General features: G+C 49.2%; 1 pseudogene; it reads left to right on the plus strand.

The window, feature by feature from the left end:
* LOC146207067 (uncharacterized) overlaps positions 1-26,974 on the plus strand; it is a 189,625-nt pseudogene that overhangs the window by 63,644 nt on the left and 99,007 nt on the right.

Below are 26,974 nucleotides of genomic sequence, written 5' to 3' on the forward strand. Positions count from 1 at the left end.
CAGAAAGAGAGCCGACTAAGCCCAAACAGTCGACCAATACAAAATTCGAACCGACCACTCAACCAATCCTGACCAAACCCAATCAGACCCGACCGAACAGAACCAGAGCCGACCAAATCAAACCAGTCGACCAAAACCAAATCCAACCCGACCAACCTAACGAGACCTGACTAAACCCAACCAATCCCGACCAAACCCAATCAGACCCAACCAAACCCAACCAATCCCGACCAAACCCAATCAGACCCGACCGAATAGAACCAGAGCCGACTAAACCCAACCACTCGACCAAAACCAAATCCAACCCGACCACACCTAACCAGACCCGACAACCCAACCAAACCCATTCAGACCCGACCGAACAGAAACAGAGCCGACCAAATCCAACAAGTCAACCAAAACCAAATCCAGCCCGACCAAACCTAACCAGACCCGACTAAACCCAACCAATCCCGACCAAACCCAATGAGACCCGACCGAACAGAACCAGAGCCGACTAAACCCAAACAGTCAACCAAAACAAAATCCGAACAGACCACTCAACCAATCCTGACCAAACCCAATCAGACCCGACCTAACAGAACCAGAGCCGACTAAACCCAACCAGTCGACCAAAACCAAATCCAACCCAACCAACCTAACCAATCCCGACCAAACCCAATCAGACACGACAGAACACAACCAGAGCCGACCAAATCCAACCAGTCGACCAAAACCAAATCCAATCCGACCAAACCTAACCAGACCTGACTAAACCCAACCAGTCAACCAAAACCAAATCTAACCAGCCTAACCAGACCAGACTAACCCTACCAATCCCGACCAAACCCAACCAGACCGAACCGAACACAACCAGAGCCGACCAAATCCAACCCGATTCAAACCTAACCAGACCCGACCAAACCAAATCAGACCTGACCGAACAAAACCAGAGCCGACCAAATCCAACCAGTCGACCAAAACCAAATCCAATCCGACCAAACCTAACCAGACCTGACTAAACCCAACCAGTCAACTAAAACCAAATCCAACCAGCCTAACCAGACCAGACTAACCCTACAAATCCCGACCAAACCCAACCAGACCAAACCGAACACAACCAGAGCCAACCAAACCCAACCCGATCAAAACCTAACCAGACCCGACCAAACCAAATCAGACACGACCGAACAAAACCAAAGCTGACCAAATCCAACCAGTGGACCAAAACCAGATCCGACCCGACCAAACCTAACCAGACCCAACCAAACCCAATCAGACCCAACAATACAAACAGAGCCGACCAAATCCAACCAGTCGACCAAAACCAAATCCAACCTGACCAAACCTAACCAGACCTCACTTAACCCAACTAATCCCGACCAAACCTAATCAGACGAGACCAAACAGAACCAGAGCGGACTAAACCCAAACAGTCAACCAAAACCAAATCCAACCCAACCAGCCTAACCAGACCAGACAAAGCCTAACCAATCCCAACCAAACCTAACCATACCCGACCAAACCCAATCAGACCCAATCGAAAACAACCAGAGCCGACCAATTCCAACCCGATCAAAACCTAACCAGACCCGACCACACCAAATCAGACCCGACCGAACAAAACCAGAGCCAAATCCAGTCAACCAAAACCAAATCCAACCCAACCAAACCTAACGAGACCCAACAAACCCCAACCAATCCCGACCAAACCTAACCAGACCAAACCAAACCCAATCACATCCGACTGAACAGAACCAAAGCCGACCAAATCCAACCAATCGACCTAAACCAAATCCAACTCGACCGAACCTAATCAGACCCGACTGAACAGAACCAGAGCAGACTAAACCAAACCAGTCGACCAAAACCAAATCCAACCCAACCAACCTAGCCAGACCCGACTAAACCTAACCAATCCCGACTAAACCTAAGCAGACCCGAACAGAAGCAGAGCCGACCAAATCCAACCAGTCGACCAAAGCCAAATCCAACCCGACCAAACCTAACCAGACCCGACAAAACCTAACCAATCCCGACCAAACCTTACCAGACCCAACCAAACCCAATCAGACCCGACCGAACACAACCAGAGCCGACCAAATCCAACCAGTCGACCAAAACCAAATCCAACCCGACCAAACCCAACCAGACCCGACTAAACCCAACCAATCCCGATCAAACCCAATCAGGCCTCGGCGGCCGCTTTTCGATGGAGGCGAAAAGGGAGGCGCCCGTGTGCTGTGTATTGTCAGCGCACGTTAAAGAACCCCAGGCGGTCGAAACCTAACGTAACCTAACCTAACCCAACCTAACCCAACCCAACCCAACCTAACCTAACCTAACCCAATCTAACCTTGATCGGTGCTTGACGCAATGTGATTTCTTCCCAGTGCTCTGAATGTCAACGTGATGAAATTCAAAAAAGCGCGGGTAAACGGCGGGAGTAACTATGACTAACCTAACCTAACCTAACCTAACCTTGATCGGTGCTTGACGCAATGTGATTTCTGCCATTTGCTCTGAATGTCAACATGACGAAATTCAAAAAAGCGCGGGTAAACGGCGGGCGTAACTATGACTAACCTAACCTAACCTAACCTTGATCGGTGCTTGACGCAATGTGATTTCTTCCCAGTGCTCTGAATGTCAACGTGAAGAAATTCAAAAAAGCGCGGGTAAACGGCGGGAGTAACTAAGACTAACCTAACCTAACCCTACCCAACCCTACCCAACCCAACCTAACCCAACCTAACCTAACCTTGATCGGTGCTTGACGCAATGTGATTTCTTCCCAGTGCTCTGAATGTCAAGGTGAAGAAATTCAAAAAAGCGCGGGTAAACGGCGGGAGTAACTATGACAAACCTAACCTAACCTAACCTTGATCGGTGCTTGACGCAATGTGATTTCTGCCATGTGCTCTGAATGTCAACGTGAAGAAATTCAAAAAACGCGGGTAAACGGCGGGTGTGACTATGACTAACCTAACCTAAACTAACCTAACCTTACCAAATCCAACCAGTCGACCAAAACCAAATCCAAACCTAACCAGACCCGACTAAACCCAACCATATCCAATCAGACCCGACCAAACCCAATCAGACCCGACCGAACAGAAAGAGAGCCGACTAAGCCCAAACAGTCGACCAATACAAAATTCGAACCGACCACTCAACCAATCCTGACCAAACCCAATCAGACCCGACCGAACAGAACCAGAGCCGACCAAATCAAACCAGTCGACCAAAACCAAATCCAACCCGACCAACCTAACGAGACCTGACTAAACCCAACCAATCCCGACCAAACCCAATCAGACCCGACTGAACAGAAGCAGAGCCGACCAAATCCAACCAGTCGACCAAAGCCAAATCCAACCCGACCAAACCTAACCAGACCCGACTAAACCTAACCAATCCCGACCAAACCTTACCAGACCCAACCAAACCCAACCAATCCCGACCAAACCCAATCAGACCCGACCGAATAGAACCAGAGCCGACTAAACCCAACCACTCGACCAAAACCAAATCCAACCCGACCACACCTAACCAGACCCGACAACCCAACCAAACCCATTCAGACCCGACCGAACAGAAACAGAGCCGACCAAATCCAACAAGTCAACCAAAACCAAATCCAGCCGGACCAAACCTAACCAGACCCGACTAAACCCAACCAATCCCGACCAAACCCAATGAGACCCGACCGAACAGAACCAGAGCCGACTAAACCCAAACAGTCAACCAAAACAAAATCCGAACAGACCACTCAACCAATCCTGACCAAACCCAATCAGACCCGACCTAACAGAACCAGAGCCGACTAAACCCAACCAGTCGACCAAAACCAAATCCAACCCAACCAACCTAACCAATCCCGACCAAACCCAATCAGACACGACAGAACACAACCAGAGCCGACCAAATCCAACCAGTCGACCAAAACCAAATCCAATCCGACCAAACCTAACCAGACCTGACTAAACCCAACCAGTCAACCAAAACCAAATCTAACCAGCCTAACCAGACCAGACTAACCCTACCAATCCCGACCAAACCCAACCAGACCGAACCGAACACAACCAGAGCCGACCAAATCCAACCCGATTCAAACCTAACCAGACCCGACCAAACCAAATCAGACCTGACCGAACAAAACCAGAGCCGACCAAATCCAACCAGTCGACCAAAACCAAATCCAATCCGACCAAACCTAACCAGACCTGACTAAACCCAACCAGTCAACTAAAACCAAATCCAACCAGCCTAACCAGACCAGACTAACCCTACAAATCCCGACCAAACCCAACCAGACCAAACCGAACACAACCAGAGCCAACCAAACCCAACCCGATCAAAACCTAACCAGACCCGACCAAACCAAATCAGACACGACCGAACAAAACCAAAGCTGACCAAATCCAACCAGTGGACCAAAACCAGATCCGACCCGACCAAACCTAACCAGACCCAACCAAACCCAATCAGACCCAACAATACAAACAGAGCCGACCAAATCCAACCAGTCGACCAAAACCAAATCCAACCTGACCAAACCTAACCAGACCTCACTTAACCCAACTAATCCCGACCAAACCTAATCAGACGAGACCAAACAGAACCAGAGCGGACTAAACCCAAACAGTCAACCAAAACCAAATCCAACCCAACCAGCCTAACCAGACCAGACAAAGCCTAACCAATCCCAACCAAACCTAACCATACCCGACCAAACCCAATCAGACCCAATCGAAAACAACCAGAGCCGACCAAATCCAACCCGATCAAAACCTAACCAGACCCGACCACACCAAATCAGACCCGACCGAACAAAACCAGAGCCAAATCCAGTCAACCAAAACCAAATCCAACCCAACCAAACCTAACGAGACCCAACAAACCCCAACCAATCCCGACCAAACCTAACCAGACCAAACCAAACCCAATCACATCCGACTGAACAGAACCAGAGCCGACCAAATCCAACCAATCGACCTAAACCAAATCCAACTCGACCGAACCTAATCAGACCCGACTGAACAGAACCAGAGCAGACTAAACCAAACCAGTCGACCAAAACCAAATCCAACCCAACCAACCTAGCCAGACCCGACTAAACCTAACCAATCCCGACTAAACCTAAGCAGACCCGAACAGAAGCAGAGCCGACCAAATCCAACCAGTCGACCAAAGCCAAATCCAACCCGACCAAACCTAACCAGACCCGACAAAACCTAACCAATCCCGACCAAACCTTACCAGACCCAACCAAACCCAATCAGACCGACCGAACACAACCAGAGCCGACCAAATCCAACCAGTCGACCAAAACCAAATCCAACCCGACCAAACCCAACCAGACCCGACTAAACCCAACCAATCCCGATCAAACCCAATCAGGCCTCGGCGGCCGCTTTTCGATGGAGGCGAAAAGGGAGGCGCCCGTGTGCTGTGTATTGTCAGCGCACGTTAAAGAACCCCAGGCGGTCGAAACCCAACCCAACCCAACCTAACCTAACCTAACCCAATCTAACCTTGATCGGTGCTTGACGCAATGTGATTTCTTCCCAGTGCTCTGAATGTCAACGTGAAGAAATTCAAAAAACGCGGGTAAACGGCGGGAGTAACTATGACTAACCTAACCTAACCTAACCTAATCTTGATCGGTGCTTGACGCAATGTGATTTCTGCCATGTGCTCTGAATGTCAACATGACGAAATTCAAAAAAGCGCGGGTAAACGGCGGGCGTAACTATGACTAACCTAACCTAACCTAACCTTGATCGGTGCTTGACGCAATGTGATTTCTTCCCAGTGCTCTGAATGTCAACGTGAAGAAATTCAAAAAAGCGCGGGTAAACGGCGGGAGTAACTATGACTAACCTAACCTAACCTAAAATAACCTTGATCGGTGCTTGACGCAATGTGATTTCTGCCATGTGCTCTGAATGTCAACGTGAAGATATTCAAAAAGGCGCGGGTAAACGGCGGGCGTAACTATGACTAACCTAACCTAACCTAACCCTACCCAACCCTACCCAACCCAACCTAACCCAACCTAACCTAACCTAACCTTGATCGGTGCTTGACGCAATGTGATTTCTTCCCAGTGCTCTGAATGTCAAGGTGAAGAAATTCAAAAAAGCGCGGGTAAACGGCGGGAGTAACTATGACAAACCTAACCTAACCTAACCTTGATCGGTGCTTGACGCAATGTGATTTCTGCCATGTGCTCTGAATGTCAACGTGAAGAAATTCAAAAAACGCGGGTAAACGGCGGGTGTAACTATGACTAACCTAACCTAAACTAACCTAACCTTACCAAATCCAACCAGTCGACCAAAACCAAATCCAAACCTAACCAGACCCGACTAAACCCAACCATATCCAATCAGACCCGACCAAACCCAATCAGACCCGACCGAACAGAAAGAGAGCCGACTAAGCCCAAACAGTCGACCAATACAAAATTCGAACCGACCACTCAACCAATCCTGACCAAACCCAATCAGACCCGACCGAACAGAACCAGAGCCGACCAAATCAAACCAGTCGACCAAAACCAAATCCAACCCGACCAACCTAACGAGACCTGACTAAACCCAACCAATCCCGACCAAACCCAATCAGACCCAACCAAACCCAACCAATCCCGACCAAACCCAATCAGACCCGACCGAATAGAACCAGAGCCGACTAAACCCAACCACTCGACCAAAACCAAATCCAACCCGACCACACCTAACCAGACCCGACAACCCAACCAAACCCATTCAGACCCGACCGAACAGAAACAGAGCCGACCAAATCCAACAAGTCAACCAAAACCAAATCCAGCCCGACCAAACCTAACCAGACCCGACTAAACCCAACCAATCCCGACCAAACCCAATGAGACCCGACCGAACAGAACCAGAGCCGACTAAACCCAAACAGTCAACCAAAACAAAATCCGAACAGACCACTCAACCAATCCTGACCAAACCCAATCAGACCCGACCTAACAGAACCAGAGCCGACTAAACCCAACCAGTCGACCAAAACCAAATCCAACCCAACCAACCTAACCAATCCCGACCAAACCCAATCAGACACGACAGAACACAACCAGAGCCGACCAAATCCAACCAGTCGACCAAAACCAAATCCAATCCGACCAAACCTAACCAGACCTGACTAAACCCAACCAGTCAACCAAAACCAAATCTAACCAGCCTAACCAGACCAGACTAACCCTACCAATCCCGACCAAACCCAACCAGACCGAACCGAACACAACCAGAGCCGACCAAATCCAACCCGATTCAAACCTAACCAGACCCGACCAAACCAAATCAGACCTGACCGAACAAAACCAGAGCCGACCAAATCCAACCAGTCGACCAAAACCAAATCCAATCCGACCAAACCTAACCAGACCTGACTAAACCCAACCAGTCAACTAAAACCAAATCCAACCAGCCTAACCAGACCAGACTAACCCTACAAATCCCGACCAAACCCAACCAGACCAAACCGAACACAACCAGAGCCAACCAAACCCAACCCGATCAAAACCTAACCAGACCCGACCAAACCAAATCAGACACGACCGAACAAAACCAAAGCTGACCAAATCCAACCAGTGGACCAAAACCAGATCCGACCCGACCAAACCTAACCAGACCCAACCAAACCCAATCAGACCCAACAATACAAACAGAGCCGACCAAATCCAACCAGTCGACCAAAACCAAATCCAACCTGACCAAACCTAACCAGACCTCACTTAACCCAACTAATCCCGACCAAACCTAATCAGACGAGACCAAACAGAACCAGAGCGGACTAAACCCAAACAGTCAACCAAAACCAAATCCAACCCAACCAGCCTAACCAGACCAGACAAAGCCTAACCAATCCCAACCAAACCTAACCATACCCGACCAAACCCAATCAGACCCAATCGAAAACAACCAGAGCCGACCAATTCCAACCCGATCAAAACCTAACCAGACCCGACCACACCAAATCAGACCCGACCGAACAAAACCAGAGCCAAATCCAGTCAACCAAAACCAAATCCAACCCAACCAAACCTAACGAGACCCAACAAACCCCAACCAATCCCGACCAAACCTAACCAGACCAAACCAAACCCAATCACATCCGACTGAACAGAACCAAAGCCGACCAAATCCAACCAATCGACCTAAACCAAATCCAACTCGACCGAACCTAATCAGACCCGACTGAACAGAACCAGAGCAGACTAAACCAAACCAGTCGACCAAAACCAAATCCAACCCAACCAACCTAGCCAGACCCGACTAAACCTAACCAATCCCGACTAAACCTAAGCAGACCCGAACAGAAGCAGAGCCGACCAAATCCAACCAGTCGACCAAAGCCAAATCCAACCCGACCAAACCTAACCAGACCCGACAAAACCTAACCAATCCCGACCAAACCTTACCAGACCCAACCAAACCCAATCAGACCCGACCGAACACAACCAGAGCCGACCAAATCCAACCAGTCGACCAAAACCAAATCCAACCCGACCAAACCCAACCAGACCCGACTAAACCCAACCAATCCCGATCAAACCCAATCAGGCCTCGGCGGCCGCTTTTCGATGGAGGCGAAAAGGGAGGCGCCCGTGTGCTGTGTATTGTCAGCGCACGTTAAAGAACCCCAGGCGGTCGAAACCTAACGTAACCTAACCTAACCCAACCTAACCCAACCCAACCCAACCTAACCTAACCTAACCCAATCTAACCTTGATCGGTGCTTGACGCAATGTGATTTCTTCCCAGTGCTCTGAATGTCAACGTGAAGAAATTCAAAAAACGCGGGTAAACGGCGGGAGTAACTATGACTAACCTAACCTAACCTAACCTAATCTTGATCGGTGCTTGACGCAATGTGATTTCTGCCATGTGCTCTGAATGTCAACATGACGAAATTCAAAAAAGCGCGGGTAAACGGCGGGCGTAACTATGACTAACCTAACCTAACCTAACCTTGATCGGTGCTTGACGCAATGTGATTTCTTCCCAGTGCTCTGAATGTCAACGTGAAGAAATTCAAAAAAGCGCGGGTAAACGGCGGGAGTAACTATGACTAACCTAACCTAACCTAAAATAACCTTGATCGGTGCTTGACGCAATGTGATTTCTGCCATGTGCTCTGAATGTCAACGTGAAGATATTCAAAAAGGCGCGGGTAAACGGCGGGCGTAACTATGACTAACCTAACCTAACCTAACCCTACCCAACCCTACCCAACCCAACCTAACCCAACCTAACCTAACCTAACCTTGATCGGTGCTTGACGCAATGTGATTTCTTCCCAGTGCTCTGAATGTCAAGGTGAAGAAATTCAAAAAAGCGCGGGTAAACGGCGGGAGTAACTATGACAAACCTAACCTAACCTAACCTTGATCGGTGCTTGACGCAATGTGATTTCTGCCATGTGCTCTGAATGTCAACGTGAAGAAATTCAAAAAACGCGGGTAAACGGCGGGTGTAACTATGACTAACCTAACCTAAACTAACCTAACCTTACCAAATCCAACCAGTCGACCAAAACCAAATCCAAACCTAACCAGACCCGACTAAACCCAACCATATCCAATCAGACCCGACCAAACCCAATCAGACCCGACCGAACAGAAAGAGAGCCGACTAAGCCCAAACAGTCGACCAATACAAAATTCGAACCGACCACTCAACCAATCCTGACCAAACCCAATCAGACCCGACCGAACAGAACCAGAGCCGACCAAATCAAACCAGTCGACCAAAACCAAATCCAACCCGACCAACCTAACGAGACCTGACTAAACCCAACCAATCCCGACCAAACCCAATCAGACCCAACCAAACCCAACCAATCCCGACCAAACCCAATCAGACCCGACCGAATAGAACCAGAGCCGACTAAACCCAACCACTCGACCAAAACCAAATCCAACCCGACCACACCTAACCAGACCCGACAACCCAACCAAACCCATTCAGACCCGACCGAACAGAAACAGAGCCGACCAAATCCAACAAGTCAACCAAAACCAAATCCAGCCCGACCAAACCTAACCAGACCCGACTAAACCCAACCAATCCCGACCAAACCCAATGAGACCCGACCGAACAGAACCAGAGCCGACTAAACCCAAACAGTCAACCAAAACAAAATCCGAACAGACCACTCAACCAATCCTGACCAAACCCAATCAGACCCGACCTAACAGAACCAGAGCCGACTAAACCCAACCAGTCGACCAAAACCAAATCCAACCCAACCAACCTAACCAATCCCGACCAAACCCAATCAGACACGACAGAACACAACCAGAGCCGACCAAATCCAACCAGTCGACCAAAACCAAATCCAATCCGACCAAACCTAACCAGACCTGACTAAACCCAACCAGTCAACCAAAACCAAATCTAACCAGCCTAACCAGACCAGACTAACCCTACCAATCCCGACCAAACCCAACCAGACCGAACCGAACACAACCAGAGCCGACCAAATCCAACCCGATTCAAACCTAACCAGACCCGACCAAACCAAATCAGACCTGACCGAACAAAACCAGAGCCGACCAAATCCAACCAGTCGACCAAAACCAAATCCAATCCGACCAAACCTAACCAGACCTGACTAAACCCAACCAGTCAACTAAAACCAAATCCAACCAGCCTAACCAGACCAGACTAACCCTACAAATCCCGACCAAACCCAACCAGACCAAACCGAACACAACCAGAGCCAACCAAACCCAACCCGATCAAAACCTAACCAGACCCGACCAAACCAAATCAGACACGACCGAACAAAACCAAAGCTGACCAAATCCAACCAGTGGACCAAAACCAGATCCGACCCGACCAAACCTAACCAGACCCAACCAAACCCAATCAGACCCAACAATACAAACAGAGCCGACCAAATCCAACCAGTCGACCAAAACCAAATCCAACCTGACCAAACCTAACCAGACCTCACTTAACCCAACTAATCCCGACCAAACCTAATCAGACGAGACCAAACAGAACCAGAGCGGACTAAACCCAAACAGTCAACCAAAACCAAATCCAACCCAACCAGCCTAACCAGACCAGACAAAGCCTAACCAATCCCAACCAAACCTAACCATACCCGACCAAACCCAATCAGACCCAATCGAAAACAACCAGAGCCGACCAATTCCAACCCGATCAAAACCTAACCAGACCCGACCACACCAAATCAGACCCGACCGAACAAAACCAGAGCCAAATCCAGTCAACCAAAACCAAATCCAACCCAACCAAACCTAACGAGACCCAACAAACCCCAACCAATCCCGACCAAACCTAACCAGACCAAACCAAACCCAATCACATCCGACTGAACAGAACCAAAGCCGACCAAATCCAACCAATCGACCTAAACCAAATCCAACTCGACCGAACCTAATCAGACCCGACTGAACAGAACCAGAGCAGACTAAACCAAACCAGTCGACCAAAACCAAATCCAACCCAACCAACCTAGCCAGACCCGACTAAACCTAACCAATCCCGACTAAACCTAAGCAGACCCGAACAGAAGCAGAGCCGACCAAATCCAACCAGTCGACCAAAGCCAAATCCAACCCGACCAAACCTAACCAGACCCGACAAAACCTAACCAATCCCGACCAAACCTTACCAGACCCAACCAAACCCAATCAGACCCGACCGAACACAACCAGAGCCGACCAAATCCAACCAGTCGACCAAAACCAAATCCAACCCGACCAAACCCAACCAGACCCGACTAAACCCAACCAATCCCGATCAAACCCAATCAGGCCTCGGCGGCCGCTTTTCGATGGAGGCGAAAAGGGAGGCGCCCGTGTGCTGTGTATTGTCAGCGCACGTTAAAGAACCCCAGGCGGTCGAAACCTAACGTAACCTAACCTAACCCAACCTAACCCAACCCAACCCAACCTAACCTAACCTAACCCAATCTAACCTTGATCGGTGCTTGACGCAATGTGATTTCTTCCCAGTGCTCTGAATGTCAACGTGAAGAAATTCAAAAAAGCGCGGGTAAACGGCGGGAGTAACTATGACTAACCTAACCTAACCTAACCTAACCTTGATCGGTGCTTGACGCAATGTGATTTCTGCCATGTGCTCTGAATGTCAACATGACGAAATTCAAAAAAGCGCGGGTAAACGGCGGGCGTAACTATGACTAACCTAACCTAACCTAACCTTGATCGGTGCTTGACGCAATGTGATTTCTTCCCAGTGCTCTGAATGTCAACGTGAAGAAATTCAAAAAAGCGCGGGTAAACGGCGGGAGTAACTATGACTAACCTAACCTAACCTAAAATAACCTTGATCGGTGCTTGACGCAATGTGATTTCTGCCATGTGCTCTGAATGTCAACGTGAAGATATTCAAAAAGGCGCGGGTAAACGGCGGGCGTAACTATGACTAACCTAACCTAACCTAACCCTACCCAACCCTACCCAACCCAACCTAACCCAACCTAACCTAACCTAACCTTGATCGGTGCTTGACGCAATGTGATTTCTTCCCAGTGCTCTGAATGTCAAGGTGAAGAAATTCAAAAAAGCGCGGGTAAACGGCGGGAGTAACTATGACAAACCTAACCTAACCTAACCTTGATCGGTGCTTGACGCAATGTGATTTCTGCCATGTGCTCTGAATGTCAACGTGAAGAAATTCAAAAAACGCGGGTAAACGGCGGGTGTAACTATGACTAACCTAACCTAAACTAACCTAACCTTACCAAATCCAACCAGTCGACCAAAACCAAATCCAAACCTAACCAGACCCGACTAAACCCAACCATATCCAATCAGACCCGACCAAACCCAATCAGACCCGACCGAACAGAACCAGAGCCGACTAAGCCCAAACAGTCGACCAATACAAAATTCGAACCGACCACTCAACCAATCCTGACCAAACCCAATCAGACCCGACCGAACAGAACCAGAGCTGACTAAACCCAACCAGTCGACCAACACCTAACACATCCCGAATAAACCCAGTCAGACCCGACCGAACACACCAAGAGCCGACCAAATCCAACCAGTCGACCAAAACCAAATCCAACCCGACGAAACCTAACCAGACCTGACTAAACCCAACCAGTCAACCAAAACCAAATCCAACTAGCCTAGCCAGACCAGACTAACCCTGCCAATCCCGACCAAAGCCAACCAGACCGAACCGAACACAACCAGAGCCGACCAAATCCAACCCAAACAAAACCTAACCAGACCCGACTAAGCCTAACCAATCCCGACCAAACCCAATGAGACCCGACCGAAAACAACCAGAGCCGACCAAATCCAACCCGATAAAACCTAACCAGACCCGACCAAACCCAATGAGACCCGACCGAACAAAACCAGAGCCGACCAAATCCAACCCGATCAAAACCTAACCAGACCCGACCAAACCAAATCAGACCCGACCGAACAAAACCAGAGCCGACCAAATCAAACCAGTCGACCAAAACCAAATCCAACCCGACCAACCTAACGAGACCTGACTAAACCCAACCAATCCCGACCAAACCCAATCAGACCCGACCAAACAGAAGCAGAGCCGACCAAATCCAACCAGTCGACCAAAGCCAAATCCAACCCGACCAAACCTAACCAGACCCGACTAAACCTAACCAATCCCGACCAAACCTTACCAGACCCAACCAAACCCAACCAATCCCGACCAAACCCAATCAGACCCAACCGAATAAAACCAGAGCCGACTAAACCCAACCACTCGACCAAAACCAAATCCGAACCGACCAAACTCAACCAATCCCGACCAAACCCAATCAGACCCGACCGAATGCAACCAGAGCCGACCAAATCCAACCAGTCGACCAAAACCAAATCCAACCCGACCACACCTAACCAGACCCGACAACCCAACCAAACCCATTCAGACCCGACCGAACAGAAGCAGAGCCGACCAAATCCAACAAGTCAACCAAAACCAAATCCAGCCCGACCAAACCTAACCAGACCCGACTAAACCCCACCAATCCAGACCAAACCCAATGAGACCCGACCGAACAGAACCAGAGCCGACTAAACCCAAACAGTCGACCAAAACAAAATCCGAACAGACCGCTCAACCAATCCTGACCAAACCCAATCAGACCCAGCCTAACAGAACCAGAGCCGACTAAACCCAACCAGTTGACCAAAACCAAATCCAACCCAACAAACCAAACCAATCCCGACCAAACCCAATCAGACACGACAGAACACAACCTAACCTAACCTAACCCAACCCAACCCAACCCAACCTAACCTAACCCAACCCAACCTAACCTAACCTAACCTAACCCAACCCAACCCAACCCAACCTAACCTAACCCAACCCAACCCAACCCAACCTAACCTAACCTAACCTAACCCAACCAAACTCAATCAGACCCTACCGATCACAACCAGAGCCGACCAACTGTAACCAGTCAACCAAAACCAAATCGAGCCCCACCAAACCTAACCAGACTAAACCCAACATATCCCGACCAAACCTGGTCAGACCCGACCGATTAGAACCAGAGCCGACCGAATCCAACCAGTCGCCCAAAACCAAATCCAAACCGATCAAAATCTAACCAGACCCGACTAAGCCTAACCAATCCCAACCAACATAACCAGACCCGACCAAATTCAACCAGTCGACGAAAACCAAATCCAACCCGACCAAACCTAACCAGACTTGACTAATCCCGACAAAACCCAATCAGACCCGACCAAACAGAACCAGATCAGAACCGACCGAACACAAGTAGAGCCGACCAAATCCAACCAGTCGACCAAAACCAAATCCAACCCAATCAAAACCTAACCAGACTCCATGAAGCCTAACCAATCCGGACCAAACCTAACCAGACCCAACCAAACCCGATCAAACACAACTAGAGCCAACCAAATCCAACCAATACCGACCAAATCCAATTAGACTCGACTGAACAGAACCAGAGCCGACGAAATCCAACCAGTCAACCAAAACCAACCCAACCAAACCTAACCAGACCAGACTAAACTTAACGAATCCCAACCAAACCCAATCAGACCCGACCGCACACAACCAGACCCGACCAAACCTAACCAGACCCGACAAAAACCCAACCAATCCCGACCAAACCCAATTAGACCAGACCGAACAGAACCAGAGCCGACCAAATCCAACCAGTCGACCAAAGCCAAATCCAACCCGATCAAAACCTAACCAGACCCGACTAAGCCTAGCCAATCCCGACCAATCCTAACCAGATGCGACCAAACCCAACCAAACACAACCAGAGCGCACTAAATCCAACCAGTCGACGAAAACCAAATCCAACCCGACCAAACCTAACCAGACCAGACTAATACCGACCAAACCCAAACAGACCCGACCGAACATAACCAGAGCCGACCAAATCTAACCAGACCCGACTAAACCCAACCAAACCTAACCAGACCCAACCAAACTCAATCAGACCCTACCGATCACAACCAGAGACGACCAAATCCAACCAGTCAACCAAAACCAAATCCAACCCGATCAAAACCTAACCAGACCCGACCAAACCCAACCAAACACAAGAGCCAACCAAATCCAAATAGTCGACCAAATCCAACCCGACCAAACCTAACCACTCGGCTAAACCCAACCGAACCCAAACAGATCCGACCGAACAGAACCAGAGCCGACTAAACCCAACCAGTTAATCAAAACCTAACCAGACCCGAATAAGCCTAACCAATCCTGACCAAACCCAATCAGACCCGACCGAACACAACCAGAGCTAACCAAATCTAACCAGTCGACCAAAACCAAATCTAACCCAATAAAACCTAACCAGACCCGACAGCCTAACCAATCCCGACCAAACCTAACCAGACCCGATCAAACCCAATCAGACCCGACCGAACACTACCAGAGCCGACCAAATACAGCCAGTCGACCAAACCTAACCAAACCTGACAAAACCCAACCAGTCCCGACCAAACCCAATCAGAACCGACCGAACAGAACCAGAGCCGACTAAACCCAACCAGTTAATCAAAACCAAATCCAACCCAACCAGACCCAACTAAACCTAACCAATCCCGACCAAACCTAACACGACCCGACCAAACCCTATCAGACCCGACAAAACACAACCTGAGCAGACGAAATCCAACCAGCCGACCAAAACCCAATCAAAACCTAACCAGACCCGAATAAGCCTAACCAATCCTGACCAAACCCAATCAGACCTGACCGAACACAACCAGAGCTAACCAAATCTAACCAGTCGACCAAAACCAAATCCAACCCGATCAAAACCTAACCAGACCAGACAAAACCTAACCAATCCCGATCAAACCTAACCAGACCTGACTAAACCCAATCAGACCCGACCGAACACAACCAGAGCCAACTAAATCCAGCCAAACCAAACCCAACCAATACCGACCAAATCCAATCAGACACGACAGAACAGAACCAGAGCCGACCGAATTCAACCAGTCGACCAAAACCAAATCCAAGCCAACCAAATCTACCAGTCCTGACTAAACCCAACCAATCCCAACAAAACCCAATCAGACCCGACCGAACAGAACCAGAGACGACTAAACCCACCCAGTCGACCAAAATCAAATCCAACCCAACCAACCTAACCAGACCCGACTAAACCTAACCAGTCCTGACTAAACCCAACCAATCCCGACCAAACCCAATCATACCCGACCGAACAGAACCAGAGCCGACTAAACCCAACCAGTCGACCTAAACCAAATCCAAACCAACCAGACCCGACTAAACCTAACCAATCCCGACCGAACCTAACCAGACCCAACCAAACCCTAACAGACCCGACCGAACACAACCAGAACAGACCAAATCCAACCAGTCGACCAAAACCCGATCAAAACCTAACCAGACCCGAATAAGCCTAACAAATCCTGACCAAACCCAATCAGACCCGACCAAACACAACCAGAGCCGACCAAATCTAACCAGTCGACCAAAACCAAATCTAACCCAACAAAACCTAACCAGACCCGACTAAATCTAACCAATCTCGACCAAACCTAACCAGACCCGACCAAACCCAGTCAGACCCGACCAAACACAAGCAGAGCCGACCAAATCCAACCAGTCGACCAATACCCATTCAAATCCTAACCAGACCCGAATAAGCCTAACCAATTCTGACCAAACCCAATCAGACGCGACTGAACACAACTAGAGCCGACCAAATCCAACCAGTCGACCAAAACCAAATCCAACCCGATCAAAACCTAACCAGACTCGACGAAGCCTAACCAATCCGGACCAAACCTAACCAGACCCAGCCAAACCCAATCAGACCCGATCAAACACAACCCGACCAAACCCAACCAATACCGATCCAATCCAATCAGACTCGACTGAACAGAACCAGAGCCGACGAAATCCAACCAGTCAACCAAAACCAACCCGACTAAAACTAACAACACCAGACTAATCCTAACGAATCCCGACCAAACCCAATCAGACCCGACCAAACACAACCAGAGCCGACCAAATCCAACCCGATCAAAACCTAACCAGACCCGACCACACCAAATCAGACCCGACCGAACAAAACCAGAGCCAAATCCAGTCGACCAAAACCAAATCCAACCCAACCAAACCTAACGAGACCCAACAAACCCCAACCAATCCCGACCAAACCTAACCAGACCAAACCAAACCCAATCACATCCGACTGAACAGAACCAGAGCCGACCAAATCCAACCAATCGACCTAAACCAAATCCAACTCGACCGAACCTAATCAGACCCGACTGAACAGAACCAGAGCAGACTAAACCAAACCAGTCGACCAAAACCAAATCCAACCCAACCAACCTAGCCAGACCCGACTAAACCTAACCAATCCCGACCAAACCTAAGCAGACCCGAACAGAAGCAGAGCCGACCAAATCCAACCAGTCGACCAATACCAAATCCAACCCGACCAAACCTAACCAGACCCGACAAAACCTAACCAATCCCGACCAAACCTTACCAGACCCAACCAAACCCAATCAGACCCGACCGAACACAACCAGAGCCGACCAAATCCAACCAGTCGACCAAAACCAAATCCAACCCGACCAAACCCAACCAGACCCGACTAAACCCAACCAATCCCGATCAAACCCAATCAGGCCTCGGCGGCCGCTTTTCGATGGAGGCAAAGAGCAAGGCGCCCGTGTGCTGTGTATTGTCAGCGCACGTTAAAGAACCCCAGGTGGTCGAAACCTAACGTAACCTAACCTAACCCAACCTAACCCAACCCAACCCAACCTAACCTAACCTAACCCAACCTAACCTTGATCGGTGCTTGACGCAATGTGATTTCTTCCCAGTGCTCTGAATGTCAACGTGAAGAAATTCAAAAAAGCGCGGGTAAACGGCGGGAGTAACTATGACTAACCTAACCTAACCTAACCTAACCTTGATCGGTGCTTGACGCAATGTGATTTCTGCCATGTGCTCTGAATGTCAACATGACGAAATTCAAAAAAGCGCGGGTAAACGGCGGGCGTAACTATGACTAACCTAACCTAACCTAACCTTGATCGGTGCTTGACGCAATGTGATTTCTTCCCAGTGCTCTGAATGTCAACGTGAAGAAATTAAAAAAAGCGCGGGTAAACGGCGGGCGTAACTATGACTAACCTAACCTAACCTAACCCTACCCAACCCAACCTAACCCAACCTAACCTAACCTTGATCGGTGCTTGACGCAATGTGATTTCTTCCCATTGCTCTGAATGTCAAGGTGAAGAAATTCAAAAAAGCGCGGGTAAACGGCGGGAGTAACTATGACTAATTTAACCTAACCTAAAATAACCTTGATCGGTGCTTGACGCAATGTGATTTCTGCCATGTGCTCTGAATGTCAACGTGAAGATATTCAAAAAGGCGCGGGTAAACGGCGGGCGTAACTAAGACTAACCTAACCTAACCCTACCCAACCCTACCCAACCCTACCCAACCCAACCTAACCCAACCTAACCTAACCTTGATCGGTGCTTGACGCAATGTGATTTCTTCCCAGTGCTCTGAATGTCAAGGTGAAGAAATTCAAAAAAGCGCGGGTAAACGGCGGGAGTAACTATGACAAACCTAACCTAACCTAACCTTGATCGGTGCTTGACGCAATGTGATTTCTGCCATGTGCTCTGAATGTCAACGTGAAGAAATTCAAAAAACGCGGGTAAACGGCGGGTGTAACTATGACTAACCTAACCTAACCTTACCAAATCCAACCAGTCGACCAAAACCAAATCCAAACCTAACCAGACCCGACTAAACCCAACCATATCCAATCAGACCCGACCAAACCCAATCAGACCCGACCGAACAGAAAGAGAGCCGACTAAGCCCAAACAGTCGACCAATACAAAATTCGAACCGACCACTCAACCAATCCTGACCAAACCCAATCAGACCCGACCGAACAGAACCAGAGCCGACCAAATCAAACCAGTCGACCAAAACCAAATCCAACCCGACCAACCTAACGAGACCTGACTAAACCCAACCAATCCCGACCAAACCCAATCAGACCCGACTGAACAGAAGCAGAGCCGACCAAATCCAACCAGTCGACCAAAGCCAAATCCAACCCGACCAAACCTAACCAGACCCGACTAAACCTAACCAATCCCGACCAAACCTTACCAGACCCAACCAAACCCAACCAATCCCGACCAAACCCAATCAGACCCGACCGAATAGAACCAGAGCCGACTAAACCCAACCACTCGACCAAAACCAAATCCAACCCGACCACACCTAACCAGACCCGACAACCCAACCAAACCCATTCAGACCCGACCGAACAGAAACAGAGCCGACCAAATCCAACAAGTCAACCAAAACCAAATCCAGCCCGACCAAACCTAACCAGACCCGACTAAACCCAACCAATCCCGACCAAACCCAATGAGACCCGACCGAACAGAACCAGAGCCGACTAAACCCAAACAGTCAACCAAAACAAAATCCGAACAGACCACTCAACCAATCCTGACCAAACCCAATCAGACCCGACCTAACAGAACCAGAGCCGACTAAACCCAACCAGTCGACCAAAACCAAATCCAACCCAACCAACCTAACCAATCCCGACCAAACCCAATCAGACACGACAGAACACAACCAGAGCCGACCAAATCCAACCAGTCGACCAAAACCAAATCCAATCCGACCAAACCTAACCAGACCTGACTAAACCCAACCAGTCAACCAAAACCAAATCTAACCAGCCTAACCAGACCAGACTAACCCTACCAATCCCGACCAAACCCAACCAGACCGAACCGAACACAACCAGAGCCGACCAAATCCAACCCGATTCAAACCTAACCAGACCCGACCAAACCAAATCAGACCTGACCGAACAAAACCAGAGCCGACCAAATCCAACCAGTCGACCAAAACCAAATCCAATCCGACCAAACCTAACCAGACCTGACTAAACCCAACCAGTCAACTAAAACCAAATCCAACCAGCCTAACCAGACCAGACTAACCCTACAAATCCCGACCAAACCCAACCAGACCAAACCGAACACAACCAGAGCCAACCAAACCCAACCCGATCAAAACCTAACCAGACCCGACCAAACCAAATCAGACACGACCGAACAAAACCAAAGCTGACCAAATCCAACCAGTGGACCAAAACCAGATCCGACCCGACCAAACCTAACCAGACCCAACCAAACCCAATCAGACCCAACAATACAAACAGAGCCGACCAAATCCAACCAGTCGACCAAAACCAAATCCAACCTGACCAAACCTAACCAGACCTCACTTAACCCAACTAATCCCAACCGAACCTAATCAGACGAGACCAAACAGAACCAGAGCGGACTAAACCCAAACAGTCAACCAAAACCAAATCCAACCCAACCAGCCTAACCAGACCAGACAAAGCCTAACCAATCCCAACCAAACCTAACCATACCCGACCAAACCCAATCAGACCCAATCGAAAACAACCAGAGCCGACCAAATCCAACCCGATCAAAACCTAACCAGACCCGACCACACCAAATCAGACCCGACCGAACAAAACCAGAGCCAAATCCAGTCAACCAAAACCAAATCCAACCCAACCAAACCTAACGAGACCCAACAAACACCAACCAATCCCGACCAAACCTAACCAGACCAAACCAAACCCAATCACATCCGACTGAACAGAACCAGAGCCGACCAAATCCAACCAATCGACCTAAACCAAATCCAACTCGACCGAACCTAATCAGACCCGACTGAACAGAACCAGAGCAGACTAAACCAAACCAGTCGACCAAAACCAAATCCAACCCAACCAACCTAGCCAGACCCGACTAAACCTAACCAATCCCGACTAAACCTAAGCAGACCCGAACAGAAGCAGAGCCGACCAAATCCAACCAGTCGACCAAAGCCAAATCCAACCCGACCAAACCTAACCAGACCCGACAAAACCTAACCAATCCCGACCAAACCTTACCAGACCCAACCAAACCCAATCAGACCCGACCGAACACAACCAGAGCCGACCAAATCCAACCAGTCGACCAAAACCAAATCCAACCCGACCAAACCCAACCAGACCCGACTAAACCCAACCAATCCCGATCAAACCCAATCAGGCCTCGGCGGCCGCTTTTCGATGGAGGCGAAAAGGGAGGCGCCCGTGTGCTGTGTATTGTCAGCGCACGTTAAAGAACCCCAGGCGGTCGAAACCTAACGTAACCTAACCTAACCCAACCTAACCCAACCCAACCCAACCTAACCTAACCTAACCCAATCTAACCTTGATCGGTGCTTGACGCAATGTGATTTCTTCCCAGTGCTCTGAATGTCAACGTGATGAAATTCAAAAAAGCGCGGGTAAACGGCGGGAGTAACTATGACTAACCTAACCTAACCTAACCTAACCTTGATCGGTGCTTGACGCAATGTGATTTCTGCCATGTGCTCTGAATGTCAACATGACGAAATTCAAAAAAGCGCGGGTAAACGGCGGGCGTAACTATGACTAACCTAACCTAACCTAACCTTGATCGGTGCTTGACGCAATGTGATTTCTTCCCAGTGCTCTGAATGTCAACGTGAAGAAATTCAAAAAAGCGCGGGTAAACGGCGGGCGTAACTATGACTAACCTAACCTAACCTAACCCTACCCAACCCAACCTAACCCAACCTAACCTAACCTTGATCGGTGCTTGACGCAATATGATTTCTTCCCAGTGCTCTGAATGTCAAGGTGAAGAAATTCAAAAAAGCGCGGGTAAACGGCGGGAGTAACTAAGACTAACCTAACCTAACCCTACCCAACCCTACCCAACCCAACCTAACCCAACCTAACCTAACCTTGATCGGTGCTTGACGCAATGTGATTTCTTCCCAGTGCTCTGAATGTCAAGGTGAAGAAATTCAAAAAAGCGCGGGTAAACGGCGGGAGTAACTATGACAAACCTAACCTAACCTAACCTTGATCGGTGCTTGACGCAATGTGATTTCTGCCATGTGCTCTGAATGTCAACGTGAAGAAATTCAAAAAACGCGGGTAAACGGCGGGTGTGACTATGACTAACCTAACCTAAACTAACCTAACCTTACCAAATCCAACCAGTCGACCAAAACCAAATCCAAACCTAACCAGACCCGACTAAACCCAACCATATCCAATCAGACCCGACCAAACCCAATCAGACCCGACCGAACAGAAAGAGAGCCGACTAAGCCCAAACAGTCGACCAATACAAAATTCGAACCGACCACTCAACCAATCCTGACCAAACCCAATCAGACCCGACCGAACAGAACCAGAGCCGACCAAATCAAACCAGTCGACCAAAACCAAATCCAACCCGACCAACCTAACGAGACCTGACTAAACCCAACCAATCCCGACCAAACCCAATCAGACCCGACTGAACAGAAGCAGAGCCGACCAAATCCAACCAGTCGACCAAAGCCAAATCCAACCCGACCAAACCTAACCAGACCCGACTAAACCTAACCAATCCCGACCAAACCTTACCAGACCCAACCAAACCCAACCAATCCCGACCAAACCCAATCAGACCCGACCGAATAGAACCAGAGCCGACTAAACCCAACCACTCGACCAAAACCAAATCCAACCCGACCACACCTAACCAGACCCGACAACCCAACCAAACCCATTCAGACCCGACCGAACAGAAACAGAGCCGACCAAATCCAACAATCAACCAAAACCAAATCCAGCCCGACCAAACCTAACCAGACCCGACTAAACCCAACCAATCCCGACCAAACCCAATGAGACCCGACCGAACAGAACCAGAGCCGACTAAACCCAAACAGTCAACCAAAACAAAATCCGAACAGACCACTCAACCAATCCTGACCAAACCCAATCAGACCCGACCTAACAGAACCAGAGCCGACTAAACCCAACCAGTCGACCAAAACCAAATCCAACCCAACCAACCTAACCAATCCCGACCAAACCCAATCAGACACGACAGAACACAACCAGAGCCGACCAAATCCAACCAGTCGACCAAAACCAAATCCAATCCGACCAAACCTAACCAGACCTGACTAAACCCAACCAGTCAACCAAAACCAAATCTAACCAGCCTAACCAGACCAGACTAACCCTACCAATCCCGACCAAACCCAACCAGACCGAACCGAACACAACCAGAGCCGACCAAATCCAACCCGATTCAAACCTAACCAGACCCGACCAAACCAAATCAGACCTGACCGAACAAAACCAGAGCCGACCAAATCCAACCAGTCGACCAAAACCAAATCCAATCCGACCAAACCTAACCAGACCTGACTAAACCCAACCAGTCAACTAAAACCAAATCCAACCAGCCTAACCAGACCAGACTAACCCTACAAATCCCGACCAAACCCAACCAGACCAAACCGAACACAACCAGAGCCAACCAAACCCAACCCGATCAAAACCTAACCAGACCCGACCAAACCAAATCAGACACGACCGAACAAAACCAAAGCTGACCAAATCCAACCAGTGGACCAAAACCAGATCCGACCCGACCAAACCTAACCAGACCCAACCAAACCCAATCAGACCCAACAATACAAACAGAGCCGACCAAATCCAACCAGTCGACCAAAACCAAATCCAACCTGACCAAACCTAACCAGACCTCACTTAACCCAACTAATCCCGACCAAACCTAATCAGACGAGACCAAACAGAACCAGAGCGGACTAAACCCAAACAGTCAACCAAAACCAAATCCAACCCAACCAGCCTAACCAGACCAGACAAAGCCTAACCAATCCCAACCAAACCTAACCATACCCGACCAAACCCAATCAGACCCAATCGAAAACAACCAGAGCCGACCAAATCCAACCCGATCAAAACCTAACCAGACCCGACCACACCAAATCAGACCCGACCGAACAAAACCAGAGCCAAATCCAGTCAACCAAAACCAAATCCAACCCAACCAAACCTAACGAGACCCAACAAACCCCAACCAATCCCGACCAAACCTAACCAGACCAAACCAAACCCAATCACATCCGACTGAACAGAACCAGAGCCGACCAAATCCAACCAATCGACCTAAACCAAATCCAACTCGACCGAACCTAATCAGACCCGACTGAACAGAACCAGAGCAGACTAAACCAAACCAGTCGACCAAAACCAAATCCAACCCAACCAACCTAGCCAGACCCGACTAAACCTAACCAATCCCGACTAAACCTAAGCAGACCCGAACAGAAGCAGAGCCGACCAAATCCAACCAGTCGACCAAAGCCAAATCCAACCCGACCAAACCTAACCAGACCCGACAAAACCTAACCAATCCCGACCAAACCTTACCAGACCCAACCAAACCCAATCAGACCCGACCGAACACAACCAGAGCCGACCAAATCCAACCAGTCGACCAAAACCAAATCCAACCCGACCAAACCCAACCAGACCCGACTAAACCCAACCAATCCCGATCAAACCCAATCAGGCCTCGGCGGCCGCTTTTCGATGGAGGCGAAAAGGGAGGCGCCCGTGTGCTGTGTATTGTCAGCGCACGTTAAAGAACCCCAGGCGGTCGAAACCTAACGTAACCTAACCTAACCCAACCTAACCCAACCCAACCCAACCTAACCTAACCTAACCCAATCTAACCTTGATCGGTGCTTGACGCAATGTGATTTCTTCCCAGTGCTCTGAATGTCAACGTGATGAAATTCAAAAAAGCGCGGGTAAACGGCGGGAGTAACTATGACTAACCTAACCTAACCTAACCTAACCTTGATCGGTGCTTGACGCAATGTGATTTCTGCCATGTGCTCTGAATGTCAACATGACGAAATTCAAAAAAGCGCGGGTAAACGGCGGGCGTAACTATGACTAACCTAACCTAACCTAACCTTGATCGGTGCTTGACGCAATGTGATTTCTTCCCAGTGCTCTGAATGTCAACGTGAAGAAATTCAAAAAAGCGCGGGTAAACGGCGGGCGTAACTATGACTAACCTAACCTAACCTAACCCTACCCAACCCAACCTAACCCAACCTAACCTAACCTTGATCGGTGCTTGACGCAATATGATTTCTTCCCAGTGCTCTGAATGTCAAGGTGAAGAAATTCAAAAAAGCGCGGGTAAACGGCGGGAGTAACTAAGACTAACCTAACCTAACCCTACCCAACCCTACCCAACCCAACCTAACCCAACCTAACCTAACCTTGATCGGTGCTTGACGCAATGTGATTTCTTCCCAGTGCTCTGAATGTCAAGGTGAAGAAATTCAAAAAAGCGCGGGTAAACGGCGGGAGTAACTATGACAGACCTAACCTAACCTAACCTTGATCGGTGCTTGACGCAATGTGATTTCTGCCATGTGCTCTGAATGTCAACGTGAAGAAATTCAAAAAACGCGGGTAAACGGCGGGTGTGACTATGACTAACCTAACCTAAACTAACCTAACCTTACCAAATCCAACCAGTCGACCAAAACCAAATCCAAACCTAACCAGACCCGACTAAACCCAACCATATCCAATCAGACCCGACCAAACCCAATCAGACCCGACCGAACAGAAAGAGAGCCGACTAAGCCCAAACAGTCGACCAATACAAAATTCGAACCGACCACTCAACCAATCCTGACCAAACCCAATCAGACCCGACCGAACAGAACCAGAGCTGACCAAATCAAACCAGTCGACCAAAACCAAATCCAACCCGACCAACCTAACGAGACCTGACTAAACCCAACCAATCCCGACCAAACCCAATCAGACCCGACTGAACAGAAGCAGAGCCGACCAAATCCAACCAGTCGACCAAAGCCAAATTCAACCCGACCAAACCTAACCAGACCCGACTAAACCTAACCAATCCCGACCAAACCTTACCAGACCCAACCAAACCCAACCAATCCCGACCAAACCCAATCAGACCCGACCGAATAGAACCAGAGCCGACTAAACCCAACCACTCGACCAAAACCAAATCCAACCCGACCACACCTAACCAGACCCGACAACCCAACCAAACCCATTCAGACCCGACCGAACAGAAACAGAGCCGACCAAATCCAACAAGTCAACCAAAACCAAATCCAGCCGGACCAAACCTAACCAGACCCGACTAAACCCAACCAATCCCGACCAAACCCAATGAGACCCGACCGAACAGAACCAGAGCCGACTAAACCCAAACAGTCAACCAAAACAAAATCCGAACAGACCACTCAACCAATCCTGACCAAACCCAATCAGACCCGGCCTAACAGAACCAGAGCCGACTAAACCCAACCAGTCGACCAAAACCAAATCCAACCCAACCAACCTAACCAATCCCGACCAAACCCAATCAGACACGACAGAACACAACCAGAGCCGACCAAATCCAACCAGTCGACCAAAACCAAATCCAATCCGACCAAACCTAACCAGACCTGAC

Source organism: Amblyomma maculatum, chromosome 1 (genome assembly GCF_055883805.1).
Source record: "Amblyomma maculatum isolate TAMU_Amacu chromosome 1, ASM5588380v1, whole genome shotgun sequence".
Classification (NCBI taxonomy): domain Eukaryota; kingdom Metazoa; phylum Arthropoda; class Arachnida; order Ixodida; family Ixodidae; genus Amblyomma; species Amblyomma maculatum.